The sequence below is a fragment of the Coturnix japonica genome, chromosome 10 (assembly GCF_001577835.2).
Source record: "Coturnix japonica isolate 7356 chromosome 10, Coturnix japonica 2.1, whole genome shotgun sequence".
Lineage (NCBI taxonomy): Eukaryota > Metazoa > Chordata > Aves > Galliformes > Phasianidae > Coturnix > Coturnix japonica.
Window position 1 is genome coordinate 6,445,058 of NC_029525.1, and position 19,917 is coordinate 6,464,974.

At 40.0% G+C, this 19,917-nt stretch overlaps 1 protein-coding gene and 1 long non-coding RNA gene across 6 annotated transcripts in view; both read right to left on the bottom strand.

Moving 5' to 3' along the window:
• The window catches only part of TCF12 (transcription factor 12), a 145,955-nt gene that overhangs the window by 74,360 nt on the left and 51,678 nt on the right, over positions 1–19,917 (bottom strand). The gene's annotated exons all lie outside the window — the stretch shown is intronic.
• On the bottom strand, positions 2,659–5,993 carry LOC107318525. Its single transcript, XR_001557397.2, has 2 exons — positions 4,115–5,993; positions 2,659–3,992 (listed from the first exon to the last, which is right to left on the bottom strand). It is a non-coding gene; the product is annotated as an uncharacterized LOC107318525 (long non-coding RNA).

The following is a 19,917-nucleotide window of genomic DNA, read 5'->3' on the forward strand; positions in this document are numbered from 1 at the left end:
CCATAAAATCAAGTAATAGCGTACCCTATTACCATCGGATCACAGCGTGTGTGCGCTCAAGGACAAGGAGGAGACGACACTTCCACGTCGAAGGACTGAAATAGCACACAGGGAACTGAGCAGGATGAGGCCCCCCCAGCCCTGCCCTCCTGGCTGACAGCCGTGCCGCGGGCTCCCCCTCCCGTCCCCACACGCTCCCATGCACCGCCATGCAGCGGCCCACGCACAGCACGGGCACATCCATCCCCAGCACCACCAGCAGCACTGCTCTCCAGAAATAAACAGATGGGAAATATAAGCTGAAGGCATTTCCTTCTGCCAAGAAGAAAGACTCTTCCAAGCAAGTTCCATAAAAACACATAATGGGAACGAAAGCCATTAAGTAATTGGAAAACTATAGCAACGGATATGAATAAATTACACAAGCAAACCAAAAGTGAAAAATTCATTGCTCTTTACACCCAAACCTGCCTTCGAGGTGAGGCTGAGCTGTATTTACAAACCACAGAGCACAATTCAGTGGATGCAGGGAGGATTCCTGCAGCCTGGAAGAATCACCATGCTGTGGGGCACATACAGCCCTGCAGAAACTCCTCGGTGGGTAACAAATACCAACACCGAACACAAATGCTATCTTCAAAATTTTGATGTTATTAAATGTTTGCTGACTTTGACTTTTAATTTCTTCACGAAGCCAAGAAGAATCAGTCAGCTCCCCTTACTGTTCCTGTAAAGAATTCTCTCATCTACACTTTTAAATTCATCAATCCGATTGCAACACTGGTGCACCTTTCCCTATCTCAGTGCTTTCCAGCTGGTGGGCCGCAGATGAACAAGATCCACCAGCTCAGTGGCACACTAGGTATGATGTTATGCTTCCCTCTGCTTCAAATAAGGAACAAGTGTTTTCCTGTGCTTTTTGTTGTTAAACAACAGTATTATAGGCACACCCTGTGTTTTCCTGATATTATCCTTCCACAACTGTAGCAGCAACAGAAAACAAGGGACTTTTCCATAATAAGAATGCAAGCAACGATTTCTTTAAGTCCACAGAAAATTCGCACCTGGCAGTGATTACCACGCATAGGGCCTGGCAAGCAGGAAGATGAATGAACCCAGAACAGCTTTTTAAAGTATAATTTGCAGCATGAAAACCTGAAAGAATCCTCACACCCTAAGCCAAGTCAGACTCTTCACAGGTCAACTGTTAACGCTTTTTTATTCCTCCCTTCCCAAAAGCAGACCCCTTCTGGCTGCTTACCTTCTGAAACTTAGGATGATGATTAAAGATACTAAATTGGGATGTCATTGTGTGAAGTCAGCAATGGGAGACGCAGGCTGGACAGAAATACAGTAGTTATAATCAGAACCAGCAACCCCCTTCCCCAGTCACAAACCAAGTCCTCTACATCTGCTCAAGCATTTACCTAAAAGCTCACAAAATAATGAACAAATGTATACCAGTGTGACAGTGTTCAAATTAAAAAAAAAACAAAACAACAAACCAGCAGCAATTTTGGATAAGGAAGGTCAACTACAAGAGATTTATAGGCTGGCATTTAAACAAATCTCCCAAACTCATATTCAGAAGATGCCCGCTTTTTCAGGCACCCCATTTCATTTGGAATTTAACTCAACCACAAGCGAACAAGAATCCTGAAGCTAACCCACACAGATCTATTTGAAATCCTCAATATGGATTTATGGCCCCGACCCTTCAAACAACTGCATATGTGTTTAATGGGATTACCCGTCTTGAAGTCTCTTAGATGTACAAGTATTTGTAAAATTAGGGAAAAATACAGGAACTTGGGCACGCCCATCAGTCAGTAGGAAGCACCAGGTTTATACTGACTGATGTTCCAGTAAGACATTAGAAGAACTCCCATTTTACCAGACACTGACTGAAGTAAATGAAGCTATTTTAGCAGTATTTTACTTCCTTGTGCCACAAAAGACTTGAGATTTTTTCTTTCTTTCTGAAAGAACACAGGGTACCATCAGAGCGCTGCTAAAGAACCAGAATGCTAATCAGAGAAGCGGCCATTCTGATTAAAACAAAAGTCACTATAATTAAGTAAAATCAGAGCCTTGTGTCAAGTAGCCTTATTTCCTCTGCATTCTCCCAGAGCCTCATATATTTCTACAACTGGAGATACATTGAAATACTTTGTAAAGTGAAGCCAGGTGAGATATTATTAGAAAAACCTTGTATACGTATGTGCGTTTGTAGGTAATGACTCCACCTATGTTTCAGTATATCCAAAACAGTCCACACAAACACACGGCTTCACTGAGATTTTCCCGTCTGAATAAGCCCCATTCTTTGTTTACTACTTTTGATTTTTATTTTTTTTTTATTATTTTATTTTTTAAGTCCCTTTCTTCCCCAATTACAAGCAGGAAATAAAAAGAACTGCAACTCTTTTATGTAAAGCAAATCCATCTGGATGTTTGCTGCATCCTATATTATAAACTTGTGATCCCCAACCAGAATGAGTTATAGTGAAGCTGCAGGCAAAATTGTCTCCATATACCACAATCCATTATCCCTGTCAAGTTAATGTTCCATGTTGAGCCATATGGCGTGGGTACACACTCAACAAAGGAAATTCCTTAAACTTGTTATAATCAGCACTTACAGTCATCCAAAAAAACTGACATAAACAGCTTTATTGTGTTTTGTGCATTTCAGCTGATATCCATGACAAAAAGAGGAAGCTTCAGGAAAAAGAGGGAAGGGGGAATAAAGTTGCAATAATCAGAGGGGGCGGGGGGAGAGCCCGAACGTTTCATAATTACACAACATTTTCCTTAGCAAGTGATTTTCAATTACAATAAAGCTCAAGTCTCCCAACACTGATACACTATACAAGAGTGACAAACGAAACAAGAAAACATAACCCTACCTCAATGCCTGGTTTTCAGAACAAGTAAGAAATCCTACAGTTTCTAAGTGCCTGACTCATGTAAAAGAGTTTTAGTGGGTTGGGTTGTGTTTTTTTTTTTAAATCATTTTTAGTTTTCCTGACTTAGGAGAAAAGATCTTCCTTCAGCTGCTGTATAATTACCGGAGATTCAACAATCCTTCACTAACAATACAGCCATTTAGCTGAAATCTCTCTCTCTCAGCATTAAGCGTAGGTCAGAGCTGAACTGGGGACTCCCAGAAGCCTCTGCTACCTGGCACAGCCCATCACATCAAGCCCAAGTCAAGGTACAAGCAGAGCAGAACTTCATTCCAGCCCCCGCAGTGACAACAATAAAACGCTGAGAAAACACACTATCAAATACTGAACTCAGCATCAATTTCTGTTAATTACAGCCTTGTCAGCAACGTGATTATTCAAACAGCTCATGCAAATGTTAATGAGTCCTTATTTGCATATTTATTTTTTCCTTTGTTGAAATGTCATTGATTATTACATTCTACAATGATGAATGCTGCTGATGATGTGCTCTGATATGTAATTAGTCATTAAGTGGAATGAATAGATCAATTATGAAAAAGGAGTGAGATTAAGAAATATCAAACAAGACCGCCCAATGTAACTATAGAATTTTTTTAATTTTTTTTTTTAAGGAACTAAAATAATTTCTTGGCATTTAAAGTGCAACATCAGTAGTTTTCAATAAATAAACTACTACTTTTCTGAGGTTAAATAAGATCTTCCACATGCACTGCTACTTTGGTAATCTAATTACAGTACTGCAGTGCTTGTGCACAGCGGTAAGAACTGTGTGCAGCAGTGCAGGTTTGGGGGGCTGGTGCCCCCTGAGCTTTTTTTGTATTCTTTTGTAGGTTTTTTTGCAGTGGTTTTTTATGTTGTTTGCTTGCTTGTTTGTTCCCCGCTCAGAAGCACAGGACGACCTATCTGGTCTTTTAGTAGAAATGAAAGAAACATGAGGACTTGCAGCAGCTCCACTTTGTTCTAAAGGCAAAGGCTCGGCTGTCCTTTACAACCGCCTGCTCCAGCTCCTGCCAGCATCGCCTATTTGCAGATGAAGGGGAAATAGGAGAGAAGAAGGAAGGAAAAAAAAAAAAATGTCAACAAAAAACCACATTACTGCAGACCAGATGGGAACATTCCACATGACCAAACCAATCAATCACCTCGGTGGGGCGCAGGTGCAGCACAGCCGTGGAGCAACACACCATTTCACAGTCTATCGGGCACAAACACATGGTCACCAATCAATGGCACCCCGAGGACCTGGGGGGGTTCTCCCGAGCCTTACTGGTCCATGCCTGATGACTTCATAATCACACATCATTTCATTCACTGGAGGATACGAACCCGCATCCTAATAACCTTCCCCGAAAGCCGCCACGCTGTGCATATTAATAGTGCTGGAGCGCTGCGCTGCTGCCTGCCTGCCTGCACCGGGCGGGCAGCAACCTGCAGCTCCTGCTGCCGGGCAGCAGCCAGGGCAACGCCATGCCTTGTGCCCAACAACCGGCCTGGAACGCTCCTACCTGCCACAAAACAGCTGCTCGGCAAGGGGAAGGAGAAAGGAGAAAGCAGGAGGAAAACCTAGCGAAGAATGGACTGCTGCATTTAACAATACGATTAAATTCTGCAACAAACAAAACTGCTATTAATGAAAAAAATCAAAGTTAATGCTATAAAAAAAACCCACATCCAACTATGCTTTCTGAGGAGCACAGTGAAAGAAGCTTCATTTCTTTTTGAAGCAAAAAATTCCCAGCTTAGTTTTATAGTAATCAGACAAAGAGAGAGCAATTGGGTGTAATCAGGGCACACCACGCCTTGAATCTAGCACCACGTTTGACGAGGTTTAGCAAAAAGGACCAGTTACACACATTCATTTGTGTTCATGGTCCCGGTGGCTTATGAGCATAACGTGCATTGCAGAGAAAAGGATATGGAGGCATTTTGGCCATTTACCAAACTGCACCAGGAAGTACTCACGCCACTGAAAAGATACGCAGGAAAGATGTGACACTGCATCACCGAGACCACGCTATGCTTTGGGACTAAGTCATTTGAGTTGGAAGTGAAACATAACAATTTAAACTGTTAATATGCTGTTTTCATGTGTTGAATGGTACAAATGCCCAAGCAGGAAGGGCTCTGCCACCAGATACCTAAGCTCAGCTTTACACTGGCTCCAACCGAAGCCATTCTATGATTCTATACTAACAGCAGAGACCTCTAAAATTATGAAGATAGCTCATGGCAATCCAACATCTACCAAACCACTCTGACTTCCGTGTTTTCAGTCATAAACTGCAGTGAACTACTTGGAGAAATAAGTTCAGTGTGTATGGTAAGTAGTTGTCAGATTACACTCCACACCACCACAGTTTGCTTTAGGTCAATGGCAATTCCTTGTTCCTCATCTACAAGCCTATACAAAGAGACTACAGCACACTTCATAAATGCCAGGAGGAAAAGAAAAATAATCACATATTGGGAACAAAAAGCATATTTTTTTAATAGTTAGATCATTTGGAGTTTTGTACCTCTACAGGACTTCCCATCATTTTTATCTGTCTTCTTCCTTTCATAAAAGCATAAAAACCACACAAAAGCACTTACATTTTGCTCTCAATTCAGTGTTCTGTTAGAATTCACCTTTTCATAGGGCCAAACCCAAGTTCTATAACCCAAAAGCTACACATGCCAAAAGGTGGCGGACTGAGCGCTGTTGGGCAGTGAAACACAGGGGTTAAGGAACAAACAGAAGTAGCACCAAAGGAATATTCTTATCTTTTTGCAGAATTATGCTGACCAACAGCAGTTCAGAAAATGGTCCCTCTCATCAGAATATAAAAACCATTAATCAATAAATCATTAAATTAACAGCCCGATGCCCAGTTCTACTGTGGGTACTTAAAGAATGCTAATTACAGAGTATCTGGGGAGCCCAGTGTTAAGACCAGAGTATAATCTTTAATAAGATTGGCTTTAAATTAAATTCAGCTTCTTTTATTTTGAGAGCCTATGGAAGAAAGAAAAAAAAAAAAAAAGAAAAGAAAAAGAAAAAAAGAAATACCATATAATGAATTAAGTATTAATATGAGTCACGCTTCAGATGCAACATGGGGGCAAATTGAAGGCTATGCTACAAGACATGACATTTCTACTTCAGAGGCACAAACCTAACAGCTGGAGACACAACTGAAAGGACTGGGAGAAGTATAACAGAGAATCTCATCCCAGAAAAATAAAGCTCAGGAAGCTGAAAGTTACCTGTCAACACTAAGATGGGAGCACAAGGAGATGCTCAGCACAACTGCAGCACCCTCGTACTTCATTACTTTGGTGGCCCTGCTCAGAAGAACACCCAGACTGCACCTCCTGCAGACACTGCACAAAACACAGCCTCTTATTTGCTACGTGGGGTTTAACAGGCTTCTGATATTATACCTAGAAGTGCTAAGACAAAGTACAGCTCAACACATAGAATCCAAAGCAAAACACTGCCCTTCATGAGTAAAAAAAAGAAAGGGCTCTCCAAGATGGCAAAAGGTGGCAATAGTTGCTAAGAAGGACATTTCTACAGAGACAGCACAAAATGCATCGGAAAGAAAAACTTAGTGAAATTCTGACCACAATCCTGAATTAAAGTGCATGACACATGAGTCAGGGATCCAACTGTGCAGGAAACACAAATTATAACAAAGGTTTAAGGACATCAAGAGAACAATAACAGATTTTAATCCGTTTACTCAAATAAATTAGGGAGTCAGATTGGAATTTTGATGTATAAACAAAACAGCACACAATAACTGAGATACTTCCTAGAGCAAAGGGCTCCAGCAAAGATGTGCTTACACCACGATTCTTACCCCCAAATCATCCCGAAGCAAAACAGTAAAACATGATACAAAATTAACAATTATATAGTGTATGAATTACTAAGTTCTACTCCGTACAAAGTGGCTTTGATTTATACACTGAATAATTAGGCACGAACCACTGTGGAAAACAGAGAGCCAGAAGTTAACGAGCAAAACAGTCACGAGAAGTTTCATCACGTGAGTGGAATGGTAACTGGTTATAAGGTTAAAATGAAGGAAGCAGTTGCTTACAGTACCACAGATCAGTACTTGAAACGGACAGGAACAGCTCAGAACTTAGGGCTGTTAACAGCTAAAACTGAAAGGAGGTTATGACCTCTCGAGCAGAACCGTTCTGTGAGATGTTGTCAATGGAAATGTTACCATTTCAAACGAAAGATTATATTTTAATATTTAAAAAAGCTTTCAAAAATTAAAATGGCAAAAAAAAAAAAACCAAAAACCAACTCAGCTAAAATTATATATGATATGCTTCCCATAGTAAATTCATTCTTTTAAGCATTCAAATCCATAGAAAAGCTGTAGCACTGCTAGGAATGTTCTTTACATACCAAAGAATCATAAAAGAATGTCTAAATGTTACGCTTTGAAGTTTAGATACAAGCTATGAATTAATCAGAGCATTTTACCTAGCCATCTATACTGCCATTACTCAGCTTTACCCACGGTCAATAAAAGCTATTCACTTTACGTTTTGCTTAAGTAGATACCTTTATCATCAGCTGTTAGAATCAATCTAATTTCCATTCAAGCTTCACAGCTGTACTCTTTAAAAAGAGAGTATTAAATCTTGGGCAGACATAACTGCCTCTGACTTAAAAATAAGTATTTTTTATAGCTAATCATGCTATGCTTTCAGGTATTAACTAGAATTTTTCTTTCAATACAGTTCCTTCAAAGTGACACAGATGGCACATATTCAAGGTTCCTGCAACCATCAAACTTGCAGATGTATGCAAGTTAACAGAACCAAAATCCGTAATGACAAATAAGCATTCAAGAAAAGGAGTAAAACTGTATCATCCATCAGTACAAGTCTCACTGCAGAGAAGAACCGCAACTACGAGGGTTTGGCTTTTTGAAATAAATTAATGTATTTGGAGCGTTCTGTTGTTTGTTCTCACGATGTTCACTGGGCTGTTTGTCAGAAACGTTTGTACCTTTCACATTCTCAGCAGAAAGGATTTTCAAGTTACAATATATATGGTGCCCATGCTACTTAGAGCAGATCTCGGTAACGAAGAAAGGTTCTTTTTTGGTGTTTTTTTTCCATGTTTTCTTTTCATTTTCTTTTTCTCTTTTTAACAATAATTGCAGAAAAAAAGAAAAAAACCTCAGTGTCCCTGGAAAAAAAAAAAGAAAAGGGGTGTGGGGGGGAGAGAAGAAAAACAAAAATGCATGGAAATATATTTTGTCTTCCAAAGCTGAAAATGAACGATCAGCCCTTCCAAAGATGCTGATTTCAACAAAAAAAAAAAAAAAAAAAAAAAAAAAAAAAAAAAAAAAAAAAAAATTAAAAAAAAAAATAAAATTGCAGGACAAAAGAACAGAAAGGAGAAAAGCAGTGTAAGTAGAAAAGGCTATTTAGTACTCAAAAAGTGGCGAAATACAGCCAACCAGCAATTCACAGTTACGTTTTTATTCCCTCTTTACATCACTGCAAACGTCTCATCATAAAGAACAGAGGGGTTTTCTTAGAGGGAGGAGCAGAGAAGGCAAGCAGCGACCTGTTCCTCCAGAGCCGAACGGCAGCAGGCCTTGAACAGGCTGTAAAGGGAGCAAGAGACCTGCTGTCCCTGAGCACATGGGAACGGAAAATAACAAAGCAAAATGCTGGAATATGTATTGTCCAGAGGACAGCGAAAAGCAAAAAGGAAGGAAGGACAGGAATATAAATAGAACAATTAAGAAAAAAAGAAAAAGCTGAAAACTCACTTGCTGTGCTTTGTCACTTCCTGTGCCTTATTGCTGACATACTGTTTTCATAAATTTGCAACAATAGGAAAGGTGCCTCTTGCCATAACAAAACATTCAATGCACGTAGTGTTAGGCCATGGCAGAGCTGGATATGAATTTGACGTTTACCTGCTACAGATTTTGTTCTGCTTGAAAAACACAAACTGCATTAAATACTAAAAACATCAAAATACATTTAATAAAAATCCTCCTAGCATGATCCCCATCACATTAATGGAACCAATAAAGGAGACTGCTGACCAGTTATCTGCAACGTAAAACTCTGGTTTCAGGCTGCCTCTAACCCTGTCTTATGTGCCAGGACAATGAAAGAATATCCAAATGGTGACAGCATCACCATCAGCATCAAGAAAGCTACGAACATGCTTACACACTGTTGGTTTGGTTTGGGTTTTTTGTTTGTTTGGCTTGATTTCTTTTTTCCACAAAAGAAAAAAAGGCAGAAAAACAGTGGACAGCAGCCTGCAGCTACAATCACATCATACAATTCTTGTAACAAATTAAGGAAAACAAAGACAAGAAAACAACAAGAAGTTCAAAAAGCTGCTGTCTTTTCAAATCCAAACTGATTCTTATCATGCCTTATTTCTAATCATGATTTGGTTAGGAGTGATGTCTGCATAAATACACTCATCCGATAACAAAACATAGAAACAAAGTGAAAAAAGTTTGGATTTAGTACTTTCTAAACCGGTCACACAACAGTAAGCTCAGATGGCAAATCTAACCAAACATCCGTAGGGAGACAGAGCCAGCCTTGAGGCCTCGAGAGCAGAAAATCTTTAGGCAAAGTGATTCATCATGTGTGGCAAGATGACTGTGACATCTACAGATTCTTGCCTTGAGCAGCATGGTACATGCTACAAGGGATCAAACGCATTCTGAAAAGCATCCACGGCGCATCTCAGAAGCTTTAGTGAAAAGGACACGCTTCCAATAACAGAATACTGGACGCTAAAAAAGCTCACAAGAATTTGTTTTCTGCAGTTGAAAAATAGGAAGTTCCCTTCATTGTATGTGAACCTATGCTGTTATAATGTAGAAATAAGCAAATTACTACTCCTTTTGCATTCAAGCTTACTCTTTCAGAGCTATCCATTGGATGTTTCAACATTTAGCCCCTGCTCCTCCAGCTTTATTGTCACAATGTTTTATGTTTGTTTTGAAGTTGGCCATCAAGAGATTATCGTTTCTCCCACTCCAACTGAATTTTATTGTCCCCTTGTTCATTCTCCACAAATTGTCCTCCTAGTACAGAATGCATTAGAACACCTTCAGTGCAACATGACAACTGTTTTGATCTTCCAGGCTGAGTCTGTAGTAAGCTGCCCTTCCAAGGAAGATACTCAGGGTACTGCACAGCACCCCTGTTCAGAGCGTGTACCTAAAGAACTCTTAAGAGATGCTGCTTTTGAATGCACAAGTGTCCTAGAAACAAGCAAAAACACCTATGCTAGAACAGAACCAAAATTCATCTAACACAGTATCCCAGCTACTAACAGCAATATATTTGCACAGTATAAACAAAATGGCAGTTCTCAAAACATGCAGAAATAGAAGAAACGAAGAGAGCAAAGACAAGTACAGACAGGAAAAATCCCCAAGTGTAACTGACAGGAGGCATGATGGAACTGCTCAGATGGAACCAGCGCACTGATCTGGACAGGTGGGTTGTAGGGACAAAAATTACAGGTTTAGCTACACAGTGAAAGCACAGCAGAAATTACATTCTATAGATCTGAGGACAGATGATTCTGTTTTCTGTACAAGTTAAAGGCTGTATTATTTTCTACTTCTGATGTTATGACATCTTAGAAGAAAAACTGGACCAACAACGTACAGTTGCGTTGCACCGGGTGAGAAAACAACATAAAAGCATCATTAAAAAAGTAAGAGAAACTGAACATAATTGAAGAGGCAAGACTAAAAATTAGCTTCCAGTTCAGTAGTTGTATTAAAATTGGTTATCAAGCAAATTATGATGCTGAAGAACACAGGTAAAAAGAAAAAATAAATGTAACTGTGCTTGGATAAATAACACATTCTGCTGATGAATCACTGCCTTTCAGTTCAGTGTTCTATTGGCATTTGCACTGCGTCTCTATCATGAGAGCAAGCTGTGTCTCTGCTGGGGAAAGAGGGGGAGGCACAGAACAGCAGCAGGAGGAGTAAGATCAGCAGTGACGCTCGGCTTCTTCATACTGCAGGATGCCCTGTTCCAACCAAATGCTGCAGATCCAGTTAAAAGCCAATATCCTGAATTCAAGCCATTTGTGTTCCTAATTGACTTCAACACAGATAATACAGAATATCTACTATGGGATATATATTTTTTTAATGTTCTTTATCTTTTCTTCTGTTCTAAACACATTGCTGGATGCCTGCTGCTTAGTGCACATGTAAGCAAACTATTGTATAGAAAATGATTAACAACTGGAGAAACAAGCGGGATTTTTCCTTCTGCCAACAAACCATATTCCTTTCCATATTTTGCAAATGTACCACTGAACCAATAAAAAACAGCAATAATTCTCTCCCCATCCCCTCTCCATTGCTTCAGAATACTGAAAGAATGGTTGATAATAATTGCATTTTTATTGCTTCACAAGATTTGGTTCTTCAGGGATTTTTTTGTTATTTGTTTCTTAAACCATACATCTTTGGAACCGCATTTTTAGGAAGACAGATTTCTAAGGCAATTGTGAAAACACACACCAAATAAAGAACGCACACATACACTGGACAAAAGTATTTATTACTACTGTGCATGTGGCTGAGTGCCAGGAAGCTGTCAAACAAAGGAACAACATCATACAGTTGTTTGGCACTCAAGGCTGAAATCATTGTGAAACATGTACTGTTTATAAATTGTCACTGATGAATAAAAGCAGAGAACAAAAAAAAAAAATAAGAAAGGAAACGCAGCCAAACACCACAAAGATGAGGCAATCATCTCTTCCCCTCCTACCTCTCTCCATAATCAAATAAAGTAACACCCCAAGCCCTCTGTACACCGGGCAGGTACAGCACAACACTGCAAGAATTGAGCAACCAGGAGCTACTGATTTCAGGCTGTGCTCTTGCAACTCATAAAACTGAATGCAGAGAAGTGATACAGATTCAAATGACAAAAAAAAAAAAGCCTCACCAAAAACGTGGAATGCAGACTTCTCAGCCTTGCTATTTATGAAATATTTTAAGCAAGAGCAGCGCCAGTGATGTTTATCTTAAACTCAAAAACATCAGTTCCAGAAGACACACAGAAAAATGGTCTCAGTGATGATAAAATAATATTAACAGATCTCTCACCGCACAACGCAGCACTCCTAGAGAAAACCAGCACTCTCCTATCACTGGGAGGAAAGATTTAACTCACTTCAGGGGAAAAAAAATGACATACAGAGCTCGAGCCCAGGAAGAAAAAAAAAAAGTAAGAGCACAGTTCCTGACCTTGTATACCTGTATCAGTTTCAGTGCCTTTCAAATGCAAAGCTGCATAATTACGCAACACAATGACCTGGAAATAAAACTCCTTTATAATTAAAGGAAAACAAATATTGAAGGAAAACATACAAATCTGAAAAATAAAAATATCTCATGTTTTGACTGATAAGTAGAATAGTAAGGTGTGTTAAATGCTTTATATGGTCTAACAAGTGCATGAGCTTCTGCTAACTCCTTTAAAGTAAGGCAATGTGATCAGAATGTCCTCTATCATACTCCTTAAGGCAACACTACTCCTAAGATAGACGTGTATTATTTACCACAGAAAAAAGTAACACTTTCTTATGCTCCCAATATGCAGAATACTGTAGTACCACAAAACAAGTGCACAAGTACATTCTTTCCTATCTCCTCTGAACTTTTTTTTTAAACAAACAAATAAAATAAAAAAACAAAAAAAACCCAGGGCATTAATTTATTTATGCTGCAGTCATGCACTTCAGCGCGCAATGCAGACCCCAGGGAGTGGCCTTGAAGCTTACAGCAGTGTTAACAAGCCATGCATTATTCTCGACTCTCTTGCCTTCTATGTCTCATTATGTAGGAGGAGAGATGGAAAAACGCTTTATTTGTACTGCATTCGTGCCTAAAGTGCCAAGTTTATTATACAGGGCCCCATTACAACGCTAGGAAGCAAGCTTAAATTCTGTTACAGTTACTGTGATGGCAGTACTTGTTGTGCACATGGTCTGAACAATCCCCGTTCTCAGATGAGAGGTCTGACTAATCGCAGAACAAACTATCTGGGACTTTGAACGAAAGATTTGCTAGCAAAGTGAGAATGCATTTTCCTAGCTTTCTTTAGCAGTTATCACAGCTGGGTGAAGGCCACTGCTGCCAGCTGTAATGCCACTGATATCAATTGAAAATGATACCATACACCAAAATTGGATTCACGGTCACTCCCAAGAGAGGAAAAAATGCCTCTAATGGACAAAATTAAGGAAAACCCCAAGGAGTAAAAACAAGACTCCACACAGACAAAAAAGACTGCAGGACATATTGAAGAACCATCCAGGACTGCCCTCCTTCATCAAGAGAGCTTAAGGAAACAAAAAGCTGAGGCACGCTATACTGCCTGAAGAGCTTTCCCTGGCAGAACGTAAATCAGTAGTTCTCATTTGCACCCACCACTGGGATTTGCAGATTAATAAAAACTTCCAAGGGAAACCTGTTTGCAGTACAAGATGATCTTGGAACACTTGGTTCTCAACTACCTTTAAGATTCATGAATAACTCATGAATAGAGCTCAGCTGCTTTCAGAAAAACAGTGGAGTCCATCTCAGCTTGTTTCAACGCTAAGTGTTTCATTTCTTCCTCTTTTCAATTTCAGTGAACCTTTAGTGATGAAATACAAAACTCAAGGCTACTTCTCTCTCTAGAAGAATCACAGCAGCAGTAATCCATCAGCTTCTTTCATCTCACATATTAACGCATCAGCAAACAAAACCCAAAGCAACCGAGATTCAGCCCTCCGACCAAATGCCAACCTGGCGAAGCTGCTACACATGAGGATAACAAGGTATCTACTTCTTGAAGTGACCAGAATACCTGAGAAGTAACTCCTCAGATCTCTTGGCATCAGTAGCAGAACTCTAATTTGAAAGCAACAGGGCTGTTACACCATCAGAAAAAGCAGAGATAAGTGCCAAGAAAGCCCTGCAAATAAAGCACTGCCATTGCTTAGCAAAATGGGTTCGCCTTTTTTTGGCCTTCTGCACATTTCTGCTGCATGAAATTCTTCACCTGCTTTCCAGAAAGCAGACTTTGGGGCATCGTTGGACTGAAGCAAAAGTGCCCAATTCAGAGTACTGCACACCTGCACCAAATGACAGCTCTACAGAAATAGCACAGTGGCCACACAAAAAACATGATGTCAGTGCAGGTCCAGCACCACCCAACGCACAATGAATACAGTCCTATCTGTGGCAGGATGGCCTGTTCAGGTCCATCTTTTTTCAGCCTTTCCCTCCACTGTATCTGCGCATCTATCCAAAGCCAGATTTCCTTCAGCAACAAACATCTGACTCGCTGAAACCACCACTCTAAAACCATATTAATGCAAATACCATAATGCTCCAAAAATCACAAAAGCCACTTACCCTGGCACAAGCAGCCTAGCTACATTTTGGTTGTTCAGATCAGAATTTCATCACTGGACACGGGCTGCTAATTGGTTAAAAACTGGGCTGCTAGCAACTGACAGGCTACAGCTATATGCACACAGGAATGAAAAGAAATTAATGGAATGAAATAGAGATCAAGTAAGTGATTTTTATGCACCTGGCAATGAGCAAACATCTTTATTGCAAAACAAAGACAAGCCATGAAAAATTACAAAATTATCTTTTAATCACCTATGAGCTTTCTACAGTCTCCTATTTGAACAGGGTAATAGTTATTATGTAGATCCCTGAGCAACTGCCTCATGGGGAAGTTACATCACCAGTATGGGAAAAAATCCTCCCCTCCTCCCTTGTCCCTAGAAAGGAGCTTGGCGCCTTCAGACAGACTGAAATTTAAAATCCTACAGCTTCACCCAGCTGATCCCAGCCACTGGAACACATCTACAAGTGCCCAGGGATGGCAGGAACCACAGGAGAGAAATATGCCCTTTCAGCATTTCATGCACTGATGAGCCTTGTAACAGATAAACATACCCTGCAGCAGCTCAACTGACATGTTATAACAAAGAGGAAAAGCAGGACTTAAAAATTTCATCAGATTACTGTTTATTCCCATTTCAGAGTCTGAGTACACTGTGAATAAATCAACACTCAATGTATCAGACCGCGTTAGCAGAAAACAAAGCTTTTTGATATAAAATTTTATACAAAATAAAGTGGCTTAACATTTAAAAAGCCCAGATTGCACATTAAAATTCCTAGACTGGCAATTCAGCAGTACTTAGCATTGACAAAAAATCTGGTTAGAGGTGTAAATGAAACGTTTCTGAAGACAATAACACTTGGTCTGATGCAGGTTACCCCAGGTCACACTGCTTCTCCTGGTACCGTGTCCTACAAGGAGGGCCACTGTCAGACCTGGGCTGTGCAGGCTCCCACAGTCCTGCTATGGCACCCACAAAATGAGCAGCACCCAGCGAGCAGATACCCCAGTTATTCCTAGCACAGTATTAAACAGCGTGAAGGATTTTCAAGGACAGATTTCTTCATTTTCCAGAAAGAAAACATGCTTGTTTGATTATTTCCCCTTGAACCACAGCATTGCAGACTAAGTTTGAAGATGACTCCCACACTGATTTAGAGACTTTATAATCATCTGAACTTGCACAATCCTAACCTCGCTCGCTAAGGACAAGCTGCCTCGGCACTCCAGCATCACTGGCAGGGAGACAATTCTGCACCTGCTTGCTCCTTCACCTCCCCGCCCTGGAAGCTGCTGGAGGCAGCAGCTCTGGAGCAGCTGTGGCTGCGTGGCAGGCACCTACCTGGCAGCTCCACCTGAGCACCTCCCGGGGATGCTCGCTGCCCGCTGCCACAGCTGCAAATCCCAAGGGGAGAGCACAGGTGACACTTGCTGCAGCCTAGCACCAAGGACACAGGCTCTGCTGCATCTGGAGTGAGCCTTGAGGTATTCCTGTATTTAAATACGTGTTAGGAAAGTTATTTGATTGAAATATTACCTTCTAAACAGAAGGGAAAACTAAGCTTCACACACATCCTTGTGAGCAAAAACCCAATGGTAAAAATGCCCTGCACTTCATACTATCACTAAATGACTGTGTAATTTAATTTCCCAGAAACCCATTAGCTTTCACAAAAGGAAAATGAAGAGCGGATGAGAGCGATTCTTTAATGTGAGCAGAATTTATTAAACGTAATACCTGAGGGGGGAGGGAAATCTGAAACTGAACCCAGAGCATCACACTCTACCAAGCATCAGAGCACAGCAGCACAGGCTGCCTGCTCTGACAGCACGCCGGGTGCAGACCCAAGCCCATAGGAGCACGGCTCTAGAGGATCTGCTGCTGCCCAGCAGCTCAGCCAAGGGCACAGCCCAGCTGCAAGCACAGCAACACAGCATGCACTGCACCCACAGCTGAAGGAGGGGAAGGAGAGAGCAAGAAGTACAACTCTTCCCTCAATTTATGGAGAATTTATGTATGAATATAAGAATTAAATGATATGTATAATTATCTGGGAGAGAAGAAATCACTGAGATTTAAGTTAAAACATTAAGCTTTCATCATACACAACAAAACATTAGGAAATACACATTAGATTTTCAGTCAGCCTAGAATACCACCTAAGTGTCAATCAAACATTCAAGTACAGTGATGTACCTCCAAAATATAACAAACATTCTTAGAAGGAAAATTAAATGCAAGTCTCCCATTTGCTAGATTATGTGCAATAGTATGGACAAAAACTAATTAAAAAAATCAAAACAAAACCCACATCTACCTGAAGCAATAAAACAGAGTTTTGGTGGAGTAAAGCAATGGCAAGACATACTTCAGGAAAGGTAGCAGTGATGTATTACACAGAGATTAACTGGCATAAAAACAACCTGTGTGCAATTTTTTCCACTGTTTTCTATGGATCAGCCAAGGATGCTTACGTAAACAAAGAACATGAGTATGTGCAGTCCTGATATTTTTAGCTTTGATAATCAAAGTATTAAGTGATTTAATAAAATTTTAAATGTAACGCTGTGAAACTGCCTGATGTGAGTTACTGCAAAGTGAAACATAAGGAGCTTTTCTAGTATGGGAAATTTACACCCCATTTCTTTGTGGTAGACCTGTGTCATACAGCAGGAGATCCACACTCCTTATTGCTGCATCTGTGGATGGCTCTGTTGTGCACACACCTCTACAAGAAAAAAAAACAACAAACAAACAGAACAGATGTACCCCAGGTTGCTCACAGCCCCATCCAGCCCAGCCGTGAGTGCTTCCAGAGAGGATCTCTAGAGATCATTTTTGTTGTGATATCTCCGCGTGTTGAGTTTGTAACAACTACAGAAGGCAATTCAAGGAAGTCTAACCACGACTTTGGACAAATACATGATGCGCCAGCTCACTTGCACCTGCCCTCTCCCTCCCTGAAAGGTAATTAAAGCAGCATGCTTAGCCAAGAATATAATGGCATAATTCTTAACATTTGTCATTGTAACAGCTATTCACCTTTGCTTGTTTCCTTCAACTAAACTCACCATCATAAAATCATTTGGTTACTGATTCTCTGATCACAAAATTCTTCTACTAACATGCTACTGAGTTAAAAAAAAAAACAAAAAAAAAACCAAACAACAAAGCACAACCTAGCAGTTTTCCTGAAGATCAGTTAGACTCAGATGCACATCATCTTTTAATTCTATCTCACAGCTCAAAATCCTCTCCTCTCTCAGCCTTTCCAAATAAAGGCTTAAAATACTTACATCACCTATTCAGAACAGTACCACTCCTGTCAAACTTAGAGAGATTTCAGCTATTTACCTTATCTCTGCTCGTGTTTAAAAATACTTGTCACTCCACCAAGCCACCTGGAGTGTTTATCTTACAAGTCAAACAATAGATTTTACAGGAAAAATTAAGTGCAGTATTTTCACTCATTTGAAAGAAGCGGGGACAGAAACACAGACATTCTTATAAACCTACAGAATGAGACAATCAAGTTGATTAAGTGAGAAGTAATGCTGAAAACAGAACACAGCCAAACCCAGATATTAATCGCTCATATAATTAACCCACTAAATGAGTCTTTAATTTCACAGTGACCCAAAAGACTGCCTTTGAAACCTTTGTGGAACCTGGCCTCACCCCAACAAGCACCTCTCCACTGCTGCTGCCCTGCACATGGCACTTTCCATCCACTATCCATCAGCCACCTGCTGCACTGACAGAAGACAAAAAACATTAATAAGAGATAAAATAAATGGTGTATACATACATCATTGCAAGTTCTAACTGTTTTGTAAAGCCTGAAGACAAAACACCTGACTGATTCACACATAACAAGGTACAACCAACATTACGGGAAGATGTTCTGAAGACAAAAAAGTATTACCCAGCTTCCATCTTTATTAGATCATACTCCATTGTGTTCTTCCACATTTATTTCAATCAGGACAAGAATCAGGCTTTATATTCACTGTACTAAGTAAGTACAAGAAACTATTTTGATTACCAAATCTAAACCACTTATAACTCTAATAAGCTAGTAAGAATCTAATAATAAGCTAGTAATAAGCTCCTACTCCCTCGCTAATAAATACTGCCTGATGTGTCTTTTTTTCCTCTGCCTTGTCAGGTCATTCATACTCTCCAAGCTGCTCAACAACAAACAGTGATCACAGAAAGCACAAAGCAGAATGCTAGGAAGAACAGCACGGCTATTAGGACACATACATGATTTGAAGAACTGATCAACTGCAACTCCTAGAGCTGGATCCACCAGTGTGAGTAGGTAAGGTCAGGAAGAGAGGTGTCATCTAAAGCTCTCTGTGCCATTCTCACATGGTTACAGCTTCTGGTTATAGCATCTCTTGATGTAGCTAGCCCAGGGACACCTGGGCTTTAAAATTTAACCACGCTAAACTGTAAAAACAGTAGATAAGTAACAGGAAAACAAGGAAATACCCTTGAAAAAGAGACCTCTGTCTTTTAAATGTAAGGGACCGGTTTCAGCATCTTATATTCAAGCTACATTCAGCAACCTTTACGCTCACCACTGACTAATTTTTTAATGACTTTTCATCACGTAAAAGCTTGTGAAACCACTCAGCAAACAGAAAATGAACACAGAGCACAGCAGGAGTGTTTTCCTTTTATTCTTTCTATCCCTTGTGGAAAGATACACACACCCCAAACGAAGTTGCCTACTTCAAATTTTCAAGAACACCTAACCAAAAAACCTCTAAGCTATACTCAGTAATGATCAGTTTCCTCTCTTCATGGTAAGCAGAAGTAGAAAAGCTCAGTACAGTGAAGTTCAGGACAGTACAACAGAAGAGAGAATACCAAATGCTTGAAGGGTCCCAGCAAAAATTGACCTTCTTCAAGCACAGAGAACTAAAAAGCAGCATAATTACAGAGGAAATAATCTGGCATCTTTGTGAATAGTTTTCTAGAATGTAATTAAAACAGAAAGTGTTGAATATGCAAAGATTATCAAGTCTAGATGGAGCTGCAATACAACCAATATATCTTAGCCTGATTTTCTATGTATTGCTATGGATACTAAGAGACTGTGCTACTGCCAAGAGGATTCGGTGGTTTCACTCAAAACACAGGCAACAGCCCTTCCTTTTTTATACTCACAAATCAACAGGATAATTCTGGAATTCATTAACGAATAACACTAACCAATCCAACATAATAGCTTTACTTCCTCTGCAAAACACTTCAAAAAAAATATCTAAATGAATATGGAAATGCATCTTTCTGTGGCAAATTGTTCATTATTGAATCATTATCAACTCTTGTTAGACAAAATTTCTCTCTTTTGCAATGTACAAGATCATTAAAATGTTTGAGAGCTCCATCATGAAAGACAGTGGCATTTTATAATCCGCTATCTCTTCAGGCAAATATGCTTACGGCTGAACATAATACACAAAATAACAACATCCCCTTGAC